Genomic DNA, 20,279 nt, shown 5'->3' on the forward strand with positions numbered 1-20,279 from the left:
GGAAGATACATTTCTAGCAAAACTAATTTAATATAGTGCCTTGCACAAACACCCTTCATGTTTTCTGAGGAATTGTAATGAGAAAATAAGTTTCAAGCAAATATTATTTTTTATAGCAACTTACACAGACACCCTTTATCTGTTGAGAAGAATTTTATTTTGAACAGGAATAATCAATTTCTACCAAGTATCGTCCTTAATAAAAGGATATGTGTCTGTGGATATGAATGTCTTTCTGGTTGCCATGTCTCTGTCATTTCAACACATGGTGCATCACAGACATTGATATATATATATATATATATATATATATATATATATATATATATATATATATATATATATATATATATATACATATATATATATATATATATATATATACATATAATCCCATATCAAATGTCATATAACAGGGACATATGCTTTGCATTTGTAATTCCAACAGATGGTACATCACATAAATTACAAGAAATGTTTGTTGTGTGCCCTCTGTTGGAATGACAAATGCAATGCATTTTATGACTACAGTAGGTGGTCACTACAGATATTCTCTCTAAGGTTTATGTTGATTGTCTTAAATGGGTAGCACAACTAGTTATTTTATACAGTGCCTTGTACAACACCTTTTCTCTGTTCTGAAGAATTTTAAAAGAACAATCAATTTCTAGAAAATATTACTTTATATAGCACTTTACCCAAAAAAATCCTTCATTTCTTAGGAAAAATCAATCTCTAGCTAATTTTATTTTATATCCTTTCACTATCCTTTCATCTGTAGAGAAGTATTTTACAAATTTCAATTTACTGCATATAACCTCATAAACGGAGAAGTTTAATCTGTTTGGAAAAGTTACAACAGGAAAAAACAGTTTCTGGCAAATGTTATATTATATAGCGTCTGACACAAAAGAAACTATTTCTAGCAAACCCTATTTTAGTGCATATAGCGCCTTGGACAAAAATGTTTGGTGTATTGTGAGGAATAGTAACAATAAGGTCAGTTTCTTGGAAGTTTAATTTAAATAGCAACATAAACAAAATCCTTAATATGCTGGGAACACTTGTAGTAGGAAATATTCTTTTGAGAAAATGTAATTTTGGACAGTGCCTTCACACACACATACACACTATTGGGAAGAATTATCTTGGATAAATCAATTTCCTTCACATTTTGTTTTCCATAGTGAAAATATATATAAATATATATATATATATACATATGAAACCTTTAATTTGGTGGGAAGATTTTCAGTAGAAAGACAATTTTTAGCAAATGTCACTTTATATAGCGCCTTGCACAGAAATTATTTTGTGATGAGATGGAATAGAAGAAAATTCGTGTCTAGCAAATTTTATTTTATATATTTTTACAGAAATCTCATCATCTGTTGATAGGAGCTGTAGTAGGAAAAAAAATATTTCAAGCAAATTTCATTTTATCGTATATAGCACTTTACACAAAATACTTTTTATCTGTTGGGAAGAATAATAACAGGAAAAATGAGTTTCTTGCAAGTCTAATCTTTTATAGCGCCCATAGCATGTCATTTGCTGGGAAGACCTATAGTAGGAAGAAACTCATTTTATATAGCATCTTGCAAACACACACACACACACACAAAGAAAAATCAGTCCCCAGTAAATTTTCTTTATTTATAACAGCTAATAGAAAACCCTTCACCTACTAGGAAGAATTTTAGAATCATGTCAAGCAAACGTAATCTTATCTAACGCTGTACCAAAAAAAAATTCACATGTTGGGAAGAATTGTAACAAGAAAAAAATGTTTCTCACAAGCTTTGTTTTATATAGCGCCTTACACAAATCTGGGTATCTGTTGGGAAAAAATTGGTTAAGCTAAATTCATTTTATGTGCCATCCTTCCCATGAGGTAGTATAAAGGCTTGGACATGTAATGCAAAGGTGGCTTTTGTTCACAAAGATTAATGAATGAATAAATGAATGAGTCCGTCTTCTTCCTGTTGTGCCCCACTGCTCACAGTGCAGGATCTCTGCGCACTTTTGTAATCAGCATTGCCTGCCGCACCTCAGACAAGCACTCGTTCAATCTTTCAGTTATATAGCACCCTTCAAAATGTACCTTTATAGCTTTAACGGTCGTTTCTATGTTTGTAACACCCACAACTTAGGTGAACTGTGCAGCCACCTAAGGAGTCAATTGGAGGGGTACAACAGGCAGCCTTGTCACTTTATATAGCGCCTTTCATGATGAACCTCTTCAGAGTTTCTTTTAAATGAGCGTGGTCATTTTCCACACTGTTAATACTGACACGTGTAATGACCTTTACATGGGACACACAAGAGAGGAGGGAAGTAGGAATCTTGTGATTGTATATAGTGCCTTTCCACAGCCACACTCTTTATTAGTGGGCTCCTTTATTTTTATTATGTCAGCCAGTGACTGGTGGATAATTTTCAAGTCTCAGGTAAACATTTCTATTTGAAGACAGCTTGTGCGAAGGTAACTACGTGAGTTTATATAATGTGACCACTAGAGGGCGCCAAGTAAATACACGTTTTTTGTTTTTTTTTAATATCTATGCGCGCTGAGCCCAAACAGGTGAAAACGTAGTTTGATTTTTCGGTTCAGTCTTTCACTCCTACGTCACCCTGCCTCGGTCGGCTCGTTTAAAATGTGCTTGGCGGGTCCACAGTGGTCTGTGTTTCTCAAGGCAGTCACTCCATTAAAATTTTTCCTACTCAGACAAAGTCCAGCAGAGCAGCCAACAAGTCAAGGATTGCTACAGTGATCATCACTGGTCGGACGTTTGACCAGTTATGGTGTTAACTGGACTTAGGATTCCCAACACAGCATTTGAACATATCATGGTGCCTTCTGCCACTGTGCTTGTCCACCTTGTGTCACAGGGCCATCTTAACAGCATGATAGGCCCACTGGTCAAAGTAGGGTGCTGGGACCCCCGTTTTGACAGCAAAACAGAAGCATACATAGGCATCAGAAACATTGTGGGCCCCTGTGCTGCTGCTGCAGTGCCCGTTGTGCCCATACTAGAACTTTATAAGAGGTTCCTTCAGACTCCAAGGACCTGGTTACATTTACGGCTCCTTTCACAAAGAACACCACATTAGTGAACTCTACACACCTGCAGACCGCACACCCTAATGCACCGTAAAATTGTATTTTGTTTCATTTTTGTTATATAACTGCTGTCTTTGTAAACCACATTCTATAGTAGTTTGAAATCCTGGTTGTAGGTTTTATTTATGATTTTGTTTTTTCTTGTTATATAGCGCCTTTCTTTCTCTAATTATATGCTTTCTTTTATATTCTCTCTTTCATAGTAGCCAGTATCCTAATCCACTTTGAAATTTCATTTTGTATATTTTTGTTATCTGTGGTGGGTTGGCACCCTGCCCGGGATTGGTTCCTGTCTTGTGCCCCGTGTTGGCTGGGATTGGCTCCAGCAGACCCCCGTGACCCTGTGTTCGGATTCAGTGGGTTGGAAAATGGATGGATGGGTATTTTTGTTATATAGTGCCTTTCACTTCTATTCTACAGAACTTTAAATCTCTTAATTGTATGCTTTATTTTATATGCTGTCCTCCATGTTAACCAGCATCCAAATACACCTTGAAAGACTATTTTGTTTAATTTTTGTTATATAGCGCCTTTCATTATAAACATCATTCTACAGTAGTTTAAAACTGTGATTGTATATTTTATTATATATCCTACATTTCACATTATAAAGCATCCCAATCCATTTTGAAAATTAAGTCTGTGTTATTTTTTTGTCGTTTAGTGCCTTTCATTTTGAAGAGCATGCTACAAGAGTTTAAAACTCTTAATTATACGTTTAATTTTATATGCTGTCTTTCATGCTGACCAGTACTCAAATGCACTTTGAAAAATTATCCAACTTAATAAAAGGATAAGTGTCTGTGTGTTTGTCTGTGTGTCCATCTGGTTGCTATGTCTCTGCCATTCCAACAGATGGTGCATCACAAACTTTAACAGACCATTTAACAGAGACATACAGTAAGTATTGCATTTGTCATTCCAGCAGATGGTGTATCAACAACATCTGTATCAATGCATTTAGTGCTACAAATATTTGTGATGTGCAATCTGATGAAATGACAATTGCAATGCATTTTATTACTACACACATTTCAAAATACATTTCCAACAAACATTTGTAGTAATAAAATGCATTGCATTTGTCATTTCAACAGATGGTGCACGACAAACAATAACACTACATTCACAAATCCCATACCAAATGGCATATAACCGTGTCACACACGTGCGCAAGGGAGGCAGCTAAAGGGCTTGAGTGAAGGCAGTTCTGAAGCATGCTGGGATGTGGCAGAGGGCACTGACTCTTTTTCTCCCTTTCCTGTAGACCATTTCTGGGAGATTCCATCTGGCTCTCTTGACGTCACTTCCGGGACCGAGCCAATGGAAGGAGACCTTATCAGCTCCGGCCCCTGTGATGTCACGCCCGGCTCGAACCAATGGCTGAAGAACATGGGCCCGATCCTTATGACCTCACTTCCTGTCTTCCCCTTTAAAAGCCTGCCTCTTTTCCCTATTTCCACAGTCTTGTTTTGGACTCGGTTGTGTGCACATCAGTGCTGTATACTTTAAAAGAAGCAACTTTGCAGCCAGGAAACAAATTATACGGGTGGCTGCCCCAAAGCTTTATATGACTCTGTCTCAACTTTGTGACAACCGACACATATGCATTACATTTTTCATTCCAACAAATGGTACATCACAAACATTTATTGTAATAAAATGCATTGCATTCATCATTCCAAAACAGGGCACATCATAAACATTAACACTGCTGTTACAAACCCCATACCAAATGTCAGATAACAGAGACACACACATTGTATTATGCACTGTAAATGTTAATGCTGAGGTCTACATTGATTAACAAAATTTCCCCGTCTTAGATGGGTAGCACAACTAGTTACAAATTAACCCTGCGATGGACTGGTGCCCAAGCTCCAGCACCCAAAACCCTGGTTGAGAATAAGCAGGTTAGAAAATGACATGACACTGACTGTGTAATGGACTGAATGTGTTGGCTGGCATTGCAGCTGGGGGTGAAACAGGGACCCTTACCTGGGTGGGAGGGAGAGACAACGGTTAGTGCAGACTTTCAGTTCTGATGTGCTAGAAGGGAGCATCCTTGGGCTTCAGTACCCATTTGGATACTCACAGGGCATGCTGGGAACTATAGTCCCAGGGTGTAGCCTTGTTGGGTTCTGCCTGGAGGTGCTCCTGGGATTCACAATCACCACTTCATGGGACTTCACTTCAAGAAAGAAAGAAAGAAAGAAAGACAGAAAGACAGAAAGAAAGAAAGAAAAAGAAAGAAAGAAAGAAAGAAAGAAAGAAAGAAAGAAAGAAAGAAAGAAAGAAGTCTATTGGTTTGTGTAGTTGTGGAGAAGAAGCCTGTGTCTGATATTACCATTGTAGTATACCAGGTTGCGGACACTACCCGGCTGGGACACCTTATAATTCCTTTCCTGACTGGGATGTTAGAGGAATTAATGGACCAATAAGAGAGGGAAGCTGGGAGCAGTTCATTCCCCATATTAGTAGGTGGCAGTGTTCCTCACAGGTAGTCTCAGTTTGGACACCCACAGGGCTGAATGGGAATTGGGGTCTAAAAAGTGCAGCCCTGTAGGAGACCTTGAGGGGCGATAGAGGGCTCTGCTGGAGGAGGATCCTTTTGGTTTCCGCATGAAATGCAACAAATCACAACGTGCCACAAGAAATACTCCTGGGCTCTGGAAGTCAAAGTCGGGTGGATGAGGACAAAACTCACTGGGAGAGAGAAAGAGAGGAAGAAAGAACAGTTAGAGTCGATGTATTGGTGGTCTTAATGGTCTATTTAGAGCTGTGTGGATGACAAAGTCTTATGCATGAACCTGGAGTTGTGCTGGGTCTGGTGTGTCTGGGATTTGGGGACTCACTGGCGCCCCCTACTGTTCACAGCGTGTATTTGCTGTTGATTGGGTTTCTGTTTTAAAGCTTTTGGTGATGTTCCATGTATTGTGTGAGTGGTGGGGCCACCTGTCAATCACCGTCTGGGACAGCCTGCCATTCTGTAAAACCTGAGGCTGAGGGGATCCCACCGTGCTGGCGGTTCTTCATCTGAATGGTGAGTTTCTTGTGTCTTATGATTTACTTGTGCTTTGAGTTTATTGGATTGCTTTTCTAATTTTATGCTCTCTTCTTGATGTTGTTTCTGGATTCTATGGTGAGCCTTGCGTTTCCAGGCTTTGGTGGGCTCTACGGAGCTTGCTTTTTTGTTCAGAGCATTTTAGATTTATTTTATTTGACTGATGCCTTTATCCAAAGCCACTTACAACTATAACTGTATGACACACAACTGTATTTATCAAGAGCACCTGAGGACCCCGACTCTCCAGGCTCACCGACTCCAATGTCTCACTTGTGTTTCTGAATGGATGAGTAGTCATTCTCTCAAACTAAATAAGGAGAAAACAGAAATTTTAGTGATTGGCAAAAATGGATATAATAAAGGTATTAGAAATAAACGACCCATTAGACGGAGGTAAAGAATTTAGGGATAACTATTGACTCTGACCTGAATTTTAAATCACATATTAATCAGATTACCAGGACAGCATTTTTTCACTTAAGAAATATAACAAAAGTTAGACCTCTTATAACATTGCAAGATGCTGAGAAATGAGTTCACGCTTCTGCTTTCAGCCAGCTAGATGACTGTAACGCACTCCTCTCAGGACCACCCAAAAAAAGACATCAATCTGTGACAACGAGTGCAGAATGGAGCTGCTAGAATCAATTAGTCAGTCATCGTCCAACCCGCTATGTCCTAACGCAGGGTCACGGGGGTCTGCCACAGCCAATCCCAGCTGGCACAGGGCACAAGGCAGGAAACAAACCCCGGGCAGGGCACATACATACACACACACACACACACACCAATCACACACTAAGGACATAACCTGCATGTCTTTGGACTGTGGGAGGAAACCCATGCAGACACGTGGAGAACATGCAAACTCCACGCAGGGAGGACCCGGGAAGCGAACCTCAGGTCTCCTAACTGTGAGGCAGCAGCGCTACCCACTGCACCTGCTGCCAGAATATTAACTAGGAAAAGAAAATCCAAGCACATCACCCCAGTCCTAGCGTCACTACACTGGTTACCGGTGCCATTTAGAATTGACTTTAAAATACTGCTTAGGGATTACAAAACCTTCAATAATCTGCTCCATCCCAGATAGATAGATAGATAGATAGATAGATAGATAGATAGATAGATAGATAGATAGATAGATAGATAGATAGATAGATAGATAGATAGATAGATAGATAGATAGATAGATAGATAGATAGATAGATAGATAGATAGATAGATAGATAGATATTTTATTTTTAAAAAGACCTTTATTGATCAAATAGCAATAAATCAAATATATAACAGGTAACATATAACCAAATTTTACAGGCTGCTGCATCAAATGAGAATCAATTCCCTTGCAGTCCGTATTTGATATACTATTTCTTATATTAATTTGAAATGACCCAAAAAAACTTTTCCATTCTTCTAATTTACAATTCAAACCCCCTGAGCCCGTATCAAATAAGCACTTAAAAGTCCCAAATCATAACTTCAACAGAAATATTATGATGTTACACCATTCGATTAGCTCATCTATTTTACATCATTATAAGAAAACACAAAAAGGAGAACTTCAATAATTTCTCATACAATCATTTTTAGTTCTCCATCATCAATGGAGCAAAGCACCCCTTTAATCCCCCACACATTTTTAAACAAATCTAATGTATTCATCAATTTATAATACGTATATTCCATTATTATTCTGGAGCGTACATTTATCTTGAAAATCATCACAGCATCAGTAGCCCCTGTCCCAGATTGTTTATTATTTCTACTCTTTAAAATTGCTAATTTTGCTTCACCCAATAAATAGTTTAATAGCTGAACTTTTTGACGATTTTCCTTATTATATTTTGTTCCATAAATGAACATATTATTAAATTTCCCCATTAACCGTCTACATATTTCACTAAAAAAAATGAAAAAAAAACTAAGTCTCATACATTGCAAGAATAAGTGGAATATAGTTTCCTTTTGTCCACAAAATACACAAGTATCATCCTCTTTCTGCTCAATTATTTTTAAAAAGGAATTGGTAGCAACAATCCCATGCAGGACTCTCCATTGCAAGTCTGCTGTTCTTTTCTTATATATCTCCCTCCAAGCAGGTGCACTCCCACCTTCCACCCCCAGATATTCTCTCCATGGTGTGTCACATGCTGTTTTTAGTGCTGCAAAGTGTACAGTTTTTACACAATATTTATAAAGGTCCCCCTTCGACAGAGACTTAAAACTCACGACTTCTCCTTTATGGAATGTCATGATCATATTATCGGTGAGTGAGGACAGATCAACAGCAGGGCAGACCTCCAACTCCGTGTTCACTGCTCTGATCGAGTTGTTCAGCCGATGATAATCTTTGGCCATGAATGATAAAAAACTCTGAAGCATTCTGACTGACTTGACCCCCAGTATTGAAGATAGCACTGCTGGGTCAATAAAGGACTTCTTGCTGTCATCATAAATTTGGGACAGTGTAAGTATTTGATGTGTGATGAGTGTTTTAACAAAACTATCGCTGAACAACAGAGGACATGAAAAAACAGAGTTGAAAACTAAAGGCTCATCAGCCAACCAACCAGATGTAGCAAAGTTTCTTTTAAAAACAAAGTGCCACGTTAATAAGACTCCCTTGTAAAAATGGGGTAGGCTGGACAGGTCCATTTTGTGAATGTTCAGCACCAGAAGTTGTTTATCAAAACCGAAGCCTCCCACTCGGCGGAAGAAACCCATCGCCATCTCTCTCCAACTCAGAGGGTGAGAAACAAAAAAAAACCTTCTGCAGAACCTGAAGTCGAAATTGTGCAACTTTAGAGACAACATCAATGAGCCCCTGACCACCCTCTTCCAAAGGTAAAAACAGTACACTTTGTTTAATCCAGTGTAGGCCCACCCAAAAAAAATCAACCAGAAGTTTCTGGATTCTGTGTAAAAGCCCAGGAGGAGGGTCCCCACTCACAAGTTTGTGCCAGAGCATAGAGGCTATCAAATTGTTAATTATAATCACGCGTCCCCTGTAAGACAGCTTAGAAACAATCCACTTCCATTTGTTCAGTCTCATAGTTACTTTATCTAAAAATCCTTCCCAATTACTGTTGTCCACCCCCTCAGCACCCATCACCACCCCGAGATATCGAAAACACCTTCTGTCCCACCTCATTTCTAAGGGCAGATCTGGTGGTGAACATGCTGTCCAGGAGCCAATCAAAAAAGAGGTACTTTTGGCCCAGTTGATTCTTGCTGACGATATTTTCTCAAATACTTGTTGACATGAAATTAACATTTTAATGTCATTGTTTGATGTGACAAAGATGACAACATCATCAGCATAGGCCAAATATTTAAAATTAACAGTTGGGCACATAGGAAAACCCACACCCTGCAGTCTGCGACCTGACGTAAAAATGGTTCAATTGATAAAGCATATAGCATTCCAGATAAAGCACAGCCCTGTCGAATTCCTCTCTTTACTTAGAATGGGGCACTCAACGAACCGTTGACTTTTAAAACGCCAAAAATATTAGTATATAACAGCCTTATCATATTTATAAAACTGTCCCCAAAACCAAAACTTTTCAATGTATTAAACAAATATCGGTGATCTACTCGATCGAAAGCCTTTTCCTGGTCTAGAGACAGAATCCCCAAATCAACCCCACACAGATTACAGGCTGAGATAACATCCCGCAATACAAAAATATTATCATGAATTGACCGGTCTGGCACACAGTATGATTGACATGGGTGAATTATGGAGTCCATTACATTCCTCAGGCGGTTGGCCAAGGCCCTTGAAAAGATTTTGTAGTCTGTACACAATAGGCTCACGGGACGCCAGTTTTTGATTTGACACAAGTCCCCTGTTTTTGGTAGCAGAACTATGACAGCTCTTCTGCAGCTCAGTGGTAATTCACCAACCTTAATACTCTCCAGAAACACTGTAATCATGTCTGGTCCCAACAGATGCCAAAACTGCTTATAGAATTCTGTTGGAATCCCGTCAATCCCCGGAGTCTTTCCAACATTTAAATTAGACAGCGAGTCGGAGAGTTCCTGCAGAGTAATCTCGGTGTCCAGATGTAATTTTAACTTTTCCGAAATTGTTGGCACACCATCCAAAAACTCAGACATTGCAGCCTCATCGATGCTTTCCTCCTTGAATAAATTCTTGTAAAACGATACAGCAAAGTCTCTTATCTCCCCTGTAGTACACAGTTCTTGACCGTTGGTGTCACGGAGCATATGGATTGTCTTGCTCTGTGCTTCCTTCTTTTCAAGACTAAAAAAAAACCTTGTGGGTGCATCCAGGTGATTCAGATTCTGGAAGCGGGACCTCACTAAAGCCCCCTGAGCCTGCAACTCCAGAAGCTCAGACAGTGAATGTTTTTTTGCTGTTAAAATTTCAAAGGTATCCTTATCAAAAGTTTTTTGAAGAGTAGCCTGTAGTTCAGTGATGTCCTCCTCCAGGCTTTTCATATGGTCCACACTCCTCTTCGTCACCTGCTTGGTGTATTGTTGGCAAAAAGCTTTGATCTGTACTTTTGAGACATCCCACCATTGTTTGAGGGAAGTGAATTTGGATTTAGTGAGGGTCCATTGCTGCCAGAAAAATTCAAAGCACTGAAGGAAGTTCGAATCATCCAACAGGGAAACATTGAATTGCCAGAAAGACTTGAATAAAAGTTTTTTAGAAAAGGTGAGCTTTAATGCTACTAGCGAGTGATCAGAAAGACCGAAAGGACAGATATAAGTAGTGGTGATTGTATTCAGAAGATGCCGTGAACAGTAAAACCTGTCTAACCGTGCCATTGAAATGCGGCCACCCCCCCTTTTACCCAGGTGTATTGTCTATCTGTAGGAAAATTATTCCGCCATACGTCCACCAGATCTGACTGCTGTAATAAAGTATGTAATACTCGGACAGAAGCTGGATGAGGCTCAGCACCATTTCGATCCAGTTGAGCATTTTCTGTACAATTAAAATCCCCTCCTAGCAGAAGGATTTCCCCATTAATAAACGATTCCACCACCTTTCTCAATGAATCAAAGAAACAGATCCTCTCTCGACCATTTGTTGGTGCATAAGAATTAATGAACACGAGATCCTGATCACCATCTTTAATCTGCACCACCAGCAGGCGCCCAGCCACCACCTCACTAATATTAGTGATCTGTAAATTTACAGTTTTGAAAATCAGCACAGCAACCCCAGCACTGACATGGGACCCGTGACTAAGCACAGCCTGACCCCCCCATTCACGTAGCCAGTCCGACTGATTCCTAATATCGGTGTGCGTTTCCTGAAGTAGTGCTATGTGAAGGCCTTTTTGCCCTAAATAATCAAAAACAGCAGCCCTTTTTGCGTCTCCCCTACACCCATTTACATTTAGACTCCCAATATGTAAAGAGTCCATTAATACAAAGCACAAGGGAGTGACCAATAAATTACACAACACAAACGAATAAAAGCAACGTAGAGCTACCTCCATCATGATTAAAGCAGTGATTTCCTAACCCTACTGATCAGATTCTTTAATCTCACGGACTCTTTCTGGTCCATGCCAAGCTGTACGGCATTGCGCATCACCCTCTGTGCTGACACCAGGAAGAGCTGAACATCTGGGAAGTGCTCCTCCACTTTAACTCCTCTCTTGCCCTCAATAAATTCCAAGAAATACCGAATACTTGCGGTGCTGTATCCGCCTCCGAGTGTATACCTTGATGAGGACTCGCTTCTCACGGAGGCGTCAGTGTCACTGCCCTCATCCTCCCTGTCACCCACATCACAGTCACTGTAACTTTTAAACAAGTGGCTGCGTTCACTGGATGGCTCACTGGACACAAGGCTTTTCTTTGCAGACTTCGTATTCTCCGATTTATTCTTTCGCTTATGACGGGGCACTTTGAAACTCTCATCCCTCTCACTCACACTTGCACTCCCACTCTCCACGGCACACACCTCGTCCATCGGCCTCTCACTCATCTGCCTTTCCACGACTTGCGCCGAGCTCTGCTTCGTCAGCAGTGCGTTCTCAGCGGCCTGAACTTGTGCAGCTTCATCGGTTACCTGAGACTCGTTCACAGCAGTGGCGACTGGCGCAGCTCCCTCGGAAAGAGCGTTCAATGTCGTCCCCTCACTGCTACTGGTCTCAGGCTCTGTGCTTACTTTACACTCTGCACTGTCGGCTTCAGCCGGCTTTTCATCGGCAGCAAGAAGCGCGCTCTTCTCTGGAGCGTCTACAGACAGAAAACTTGCAGGCCGATCACACACAACACCCGCACCCTCCAACCGATCATTACACTCAGACACATCATCCTCCATATTGTCCACCTCACTTTCATACTCAGACTCGCAGTTTTCATCGTTAACCCCGTCATTGTTCTCCTTAATCGGAGCGGAGCCGCCCGGCAGCACCCCAGGCTCATGTTTGCACTGTGCCGCCTTGTGTCCAGCTCTGCCACAGTTAAAGCATTTCATTGTATCTGAAGTGACAAACACTACATAATCATCGCCCTCTACCTTAAACCTGAGCGCCACCTCTACATCCTCATTCATGTTATTTAAAATCATATAAACTTGTCTCTGAAAGGAGACCACGTGTTTTAATTCCTGCATCTTGCAGCCAAGTGGGATCAATACTATATCAGACATAATCTGCCCATAACGTTTCAATTCCCTTAGTAAAATATCATTTTTTAAGAAAGGTGGAACATTAGAAACAATAACTTTCTTCGCAGGCGCTGATAACGGCAGGACAGGAACTAATGCGCCATTGATAACAACCCCTTCTTCAACGAGTGTATTTACAAGAGACTCGTCGTTTAAAAAAACAACCACAGCCTTGTTCATTCTGGAGGCGGATAGGACATTTTTATAACCGACAACTTTTCCTACTCCCACCACACATGCTTCGGCAGAAACCTGGGGGTCCACCAGGACCTTTGCGCCATGACGGCGTGAAAGATTTTCAAATGCCTTTGGTAACAAACCAGGAGCCCTGCCTTTGGACACGGCCATGGCGATAACCGCCAAAGCCGCGTCTTAAACAGTAAAAGCTATCAAAAAAAACAATTCTAAGACAAAACACTAAGAAAAAACAACTAAGAGAAAGAAAAAGTAAGAGACTTACACAGAGAGCTCGACGCCCGTCGGCTTCCCACGACTCGAACACGCCCACCCCAGGCAGCACTAATCGAGCAACACACAGACAGTAAGAGAGAGAGAGAGAGAGAGATAGATAGATAGATAGATAGATAGATAGATAGATAGATAGATAGATAGATAGATAGATAGATAGATAGATAGATAGATAGATATGAAAGACACTATATAATAGAGATAGATAGATAGATAGATAGATAGATAGATAGATAGATAGATAGATAGATAGATATGAAAGACACTATATAATAGAGATAGATAGATAGATAGATAGATAGATAGATAGATAGATAGATAGATAGATAGATAGATAGATATGAAAGGCACTACAGATAGATAGATAGATAGATAGATAGATAGATAGATAGATAGATAGATAGATAGATATGAAAGACACTATATAATAGAGATAGATAGATAGATAGATAGATAGATAGATAGATAGATAGATAGATAGATAGATAGATAGATAGATAGATATTGAAGGCATTATATAATAGAGATAGATAGATAGATAGATAGATAGATAGATAGATAGATAGATAGATAGATAGATAGATAGATATGAAAGGCACTACAGATAGATAGATAGATAGATAGATAGATAGATAGATAGATAGATAGATAGATAGATAGATACTTTATTAAAGGCACTATATAATAGAGATAGATAGATAGATAGATAGATAGATAGATAGATAGATAGATAGATAGATAGATAGATAGATAGATATGGAAGGCACTATATAATAGAGATAGATAGATAGATAGATAGATAGATAGATAGATAGATAGATAGATAGATAGATAGATAGATAGATAGATATGAAAGGCACTACAGATAGATAGATAGATAGATAGATAGATAGATAGATAGATAGATAGATAGATAGATAGATATGAAAGGCACTATATAATAGAGATAGACAGATAGATAGATAGATAGATAGATAGATAGATAGATAGATAGATAGATAGATAGATAGATAGATAGATAGATAGATAGATAGATAGATACTTTATTAATCCCAAAGGGAAATTATATTTCGGAATGTCTTTCACCTCCAAATCAAACCTTAGATCTTCAAATGAGGCTCTGCTTAGAATTCCAAGAGCTAAACTTACAAGAAGTGATGAGGCGGGTGGCCTTCTGCTGTTACACACCTCAAATCTGGAATACTGATAGAAACTTGCCAGGCTAATACGGTGGAGCTCTTTAAAAAACTGATAAAAACTCGTTATTTTAACATGACTTTCTCACAGCTTCATTTTAGTTTAACCCTGATATTCATTATCATTCTTGGGGGCTCCACAATCCCTACCAACCCCTACTTTCTCTGCTGTTCTTCCTCCAGTTTTCTGTGGTGAGAGTTGTGCCACCACCACCTGGTCAGGGCACCATGCTGTCCCTACATTGATGGATTGAAGGCCAGAGGTCCATGTGACCAGCATCATCATCAAGTTCTTCCATGTGAAGCCTGGAAACCATGAGGACTGATTGACATCATTGATGTGAGGTAGAATGACTACAGAGGGCTGGGTGGTCTTGTGGCCTCGGACCCCCTGCAGATTTTTTTTTTCTCCAGCCATCTGGAGTTTTTTTTTTTTGTTTGTGTTTTCTGTCCTCCCTGAGCCATCGGACCTTACTTTTATTCTATGTTAATTATCCATCCATTATCCAACCCGCTATATCCTATCTACAGGGTCACAGGGGTCTGCTGGAGCCAATCCCAGCCAACACAGGGTGCAAAGCAGGAAACAAACCCTGGGCAGGGCGCCAGCCTGTTTTTTTTTTTTTTGTATGTCTTTTTCTTCTTTCTTCATCCTGTCAAGCACATTGCGCTCCATCTTCTGTATGAAAATGTGCTATAGAAATAAATGTTGTTGTTGGTTCCATTTCTTTCCATTTTGCAAGTGGAGCACAGGCCGGTGAAGTGACTTGCTGAGGGGTCACAGCGTGTCAGTGGTGGGATTTGAACCCACAACCTCAGGGATTGAATTCCAAAGTCTTAAGCACTACACCACACCACACCACACCGCCTGTGTTAAAAAAATTGCTTTCTTTATGAAGGTTCTTTGTGGTCCTTTTGTGACTCGCCGGGGTTTTATGACGGGGTTTCCCCCTCTGTGTTCATTTGTTTTTAATTTTTGAGACTTATGCACTTTAGGACTCCTAGTGTATAACAATATTCATAATCACTGACCTTGGAATAGTTTTAAACAGTCCCACCACATGCTCATACTTGTCATATTCTGTGAGATGAGGTCTGATCATAGGGACAGTGTAGAGATTAAAGACAGAGAGAATGGAGCTTCATGGTCCCTGAAGGATAACTGATCCACATCCTATTATGGGATATCATCTGCTGTTGAATTCTGCTCTCTACTTGTAATATTTCTATTGCACTATTGTATTGTATTGAGTATAACTTGTGTTTCCTTCTGTGTGTTGTGTTGTGTTGACCCCCTTTTTTGACACCCACTGCACTCCCAACTTACCTGAAAAGGGGTCTCTCTTTGAAATGCCTTTCCCGAGGTTACTTCCATTTTTTTTTTCCCTATGAGAGTTTTCTTGTCTTCTTAGAGAGTCAAGGCTGGTGGACCACCAAAAGGCAGGGCCTATTAAAGCCCATTGTGGCACTCCTTGTGTGATTTTTGGGCTACACAAAAAAAATTGTAATTATATTGTACAGTAATCCCTCCTCCATCGCGGGGGTTGCGTTCCAGAGCCACCCGGGAAATAAGAAAATCTGCGAAGTAGAAACCATATGTTTATATGGTTATTTTTATATTGCCATGCTTGGGTCACAGATTTGCGCAGAAACACAGGAGGTTGTAGAGAGACAGGAACGTTATTCAAACACTGCAAACAAACATTTGTCTCTTTTTCAAAAGTTTAAACTGTGCTCCATGACAAGACAGAGATGACAGTTCCGTCTCACAATTAAAAGAATGCAAACATATCTTCCTCTTCAAAGGAGTGTGCGTCAGGAGCACAGGCTGTCAGAAACAGAGAGGAAAGCAAACAAATCAATAGGGCTGTTTGGCTTTTAAGTATGCGAAGCACCGCGGCACAAAGCTGTTGAAGGCGGCAGCTCACACCCCCTCCGTCAGGAGCAGGCAAAGAGAGAGAGAGACACAGTTTGTTTTTCAATCAAAAATCAATACGTGCCCTTCGAGCTTTTAAGTATGCGAAGCACCGTGCAGCATGTCGTTTCAGGAAGCAGCTGCACACAGAAGGTAGCAACGTGAAGATAATCTTTCAGCATTTTTAGATGAGCGTCCTTATCGTCTAGGTGTGCGAACAGCCCCCCTGCTCAATCCCCCTAAGTCAGGATCAGAGAAAGTCAGCGCAAGAGAGACAGAGAAAAGTAAGCAATCTAGCTTCTCAGCCATCTGCCAATAGCGTCCCTTGTATGAAGTCAACTGGGCAAACCAACTGAAGAAGCATGTACCAGAAATTAAAAGACCCATTGTCCGCAGAAATCTGTGAACCAGCAAAAAATCTGCGATATATATTTAAATATGCTTACATATAAAATCCGCGATGGATTGAAGCTGTGAAAGGCGAAGCGCGATATAGCGAGGGATTATTGTATTGTATTGTATTGTAACTGATCATCCATCATCACCCCAGGGTTGTGCACTGACTAGCAATAATGAGTCAAGATAAACACAGGAGGGGTGCTGAATAGCCAGATGATCTGCAATAACAGGAAGGTTGTCATTGTCAGGTTGAGCTGGACATCGTGTTTCCTCATCCAGGGTGCAAATTAGTGAGACATGCTGAGAGTCTAGCTGATGGCATGTGGTCCTCTGGAGGCAATGACAGGTACAGCTGTGTGTCATCAACATAGCTCTGGTAGGAGAACCACAGGACTGGATGATGGGGCGTGGAAAGGAGCTCTGTAGGGAGATGGGCTTGCAGCAGATGAAATTTAATTTCAGTAAATGTAGGAAGCAAAGATCCTAGATCTGAATACACAATGGGTGGTCTGAAAATCGAGAGTCCACTTCATGAGAAGGATTTAGGAGTTGTAGTGGACTTTATGGTATCATCCGCCAGACAGTGTGGAGAAGCTGCTAAGAAGGCTAACGGAATGTCAGGTTATATAGCGCCTTGATGTGTGGAGTACAAGTCACAGGTGGCTCAGCTTTTTTGGAATGCCTATCCCTTTATACTCCAAATTGTAACCTTAGATCTTTGAATGAGGGTCTGCTTACAATTCTTCAAAGAAGTAGTCAGGCATCCATCTGCTGTTATGCACCTAAAATCTGGAATAGTTTACCACTAGAAATTGCATTGTGTTGTATTGTATTTTATTGTTTTGTATTGTGTTGTATTGCATTGTGTTGTATTTTATTTATTGCATTGTGTTGTATTGTATTGTGTTGTATTGTATTGTATTGTGTTGTATTATATTGCATTGTATTGTATTGTATTGTATTTTGGGCGGCATGGTGGCGCAGTGGGTAGCGCTGCTGCCTCACAGTTGGGAGATCTGGGGACCTGGGTTCGCTTCCCGGGTCCTCCCTGCGTGGAGTTTGCATGTTCTCCCCGTGTCTGCGTGGGTTTCCTCCGGGCGCTCCGGTTTCCTCCCACAGTCCAAAGACATGCTGGTTAGGTGGATTGGCGATTCTACATTGGCCCTAGTGTGTGCTTGGTGTGTGGGTGTGTTTGTGTGTGTCCTGCGGTGGGTTGGCACCCTGCCCAGGATTGTTTCCTGCCTTGTGCCCTGGGATTGGCTCCAGCAGACCCCCGTGACCCTGTGTTCGGATTCAGCAGGTTGGAAAATGGATGGATGGATGGATGTATTGTATTTTATTGTGTTGTATTTTATTGTATTGCATTGTGTTGTATTGTATTGTGTTGTGTTGTATTGTATTGCATTATATTGTATTGTGTTGTATTTTATTGTATTGCATTGTGTTGTATTTTATTGTATCGCATTGTGTTGTATTGCATTGTATTGTATTGTGTTGTATTTTATTGCATTATATTGTATTGTATTGTGTTGTATTGCATTGTGTTGTATTTTATTTTATTGCATTGTGTTGTATTGTATTGTATTGTATTGTGTTGTGTTGTATTGTATTGCATTATATTGTATTGTATTGTGTTGTATTGCATTGTGTTGTATTTTATTGTATTGCTTTATGTTGTATTGCATTGTATTGTGTTGTATTGTATTGTGTTGTATTGTATTGTATTGTATTGTATAGTATTTTATTGTATTGTGTTGTATAGTATTTTATTGTATTGTATTGTGTTGTATTGTATTGCATTGTATTGTATTGTATTGTATAGTATTTTATTGTATAGTATTGTGTTGTATTGTATTGTGTTGTATAGTATTTTATTGTATTGTATAGTATTTTATTGTATAGTTTTGTGTTGTATTGTATTGTGTTGTATAGTATTTTATTGTATTGTATAGTATTTTATTGTATTGTATTGTGTTGTATTGTATTGTGTTGTATTGCATTGTGTTGTATTGCATTGTGTTGTATTTTATTGTATTGCATTGTGTTGTATTGTATTGTTCACTAGAAGAAAGGGTGAGACTTGGTTAGAGAGACGGCACGGTCAGGTGCTTTGGATAGAAAGGAGAGGAGAGACTCCATTAAAATGAAAAAGGTGCTTGCTGGTGGAGGTTACAATCCAATAAATCAACCATTAAAAAATGACGAGGTTACAAACTTAGAGACAGTAATGACCTCCTTGAGATGGGTCAAGGGTGGGCTTCTTCTGGTATTTTCTTAGAATGATTACAAAGCCCCTAGGATGGGAACACTCAATTGCGATTTGGTGAAATTGAAGACGACAGAACACTTTGAAGGTTCCTACAGACAGTTCTTGGAGCGAGGGGGGGTGGTGTGTGTGTGTGGGGGGAGTCTCTAAGGCCCCTCTAGAATGATCTACGGTTGTCTGCACCCTGCACTCACTCGGCTCCCCTCTCTTGGCTCTGCGCCCCTTTGTTTTAAAGCACGGCACACTTTAAACAAGTCAGAAGGAGACGCGACAAGTGATGGATTACACCCGCGCGGGCTTACAGATTAAGTGAGGATGAAGTTGGCTAAAATATTAAACACATTAACGTTACACGCCGATTTAACTTCTGAAACAGAAAAAAAAAAAAAAAACGCCTCCAGACTTACAGCTAATGCAAGCGGGGTCTGACCCTCAAACAAAGGGGGGATTGTCTTCGTGCACTCGTACTTCATCACTCCTTAACCTCACCTCATTTTAGTTTCTGAGTCACGGGCCCAGAGTGCCGATGATTATTCCATTAGCAGGCGGCCCAAGGAAAGAATCGGCTCTGGAAGGGATGCTGTGACGGACGGTGCGGGTGGGCTCCAGCTCCCTCTTCTGTAAAGGGAAGCCTCTCGAACCCAACACCGTCGATAGTGTAACCAGATGAGCCGACCGATGAGGACAAACACACACAAAGCAAGGGGATGGTGACAAAGTGAACGACAGTTTTATTATAAGACAATTCCAAACAAATTGTGCACTGCTTCCAAAAAATGTTCAATAAATGAATAATCCCTTGTCACACACATGGAATTGGGAGGCAGCTGATGGGCCTAAATGACAGCAATTCCACGCCAGACCAGGGGGTGGCGGGGTGCGCTGACTGTCTCTCTCAATCTCTTGCAGACCGTCCACGGGAAATCCCACAGGGTACGGGCGCCACTGATGACATCACTTCCGGTCCCGCCCCCATTTCCTTGACGGGCCTTTAAAGCCGCCATCCTGCCTCAATAACTCCAGTTCTGTTTTGGACTCGCATCTGTGAACATCTCTGTTCTATTTAAACCTCATTTTTGAAGCCCCTGAACAATATATGGGTGGCTGCCCCAAACCTTCATGATGTCTGAGACTCATTCTTGTGACACCCTTCAAATGAAAAAGGTGCTGGTGGAGATTA

This window comes from Erpetoichthys calabaricus, chromosome 7 (assembly GCF_900747795.2).
Source record: "Erpetoichthys calabaricus chromosome 7, fErpCal1.3, whole genome shotgun sequence".
In the NCBI taxonomy this organism is placed as follows: Eukaryota; Metazoa; Chordata; class Cladistia; order Polypteriformes; family Polypteridae; genus Erpetoichthys; species Erpetoichthys calabaricus.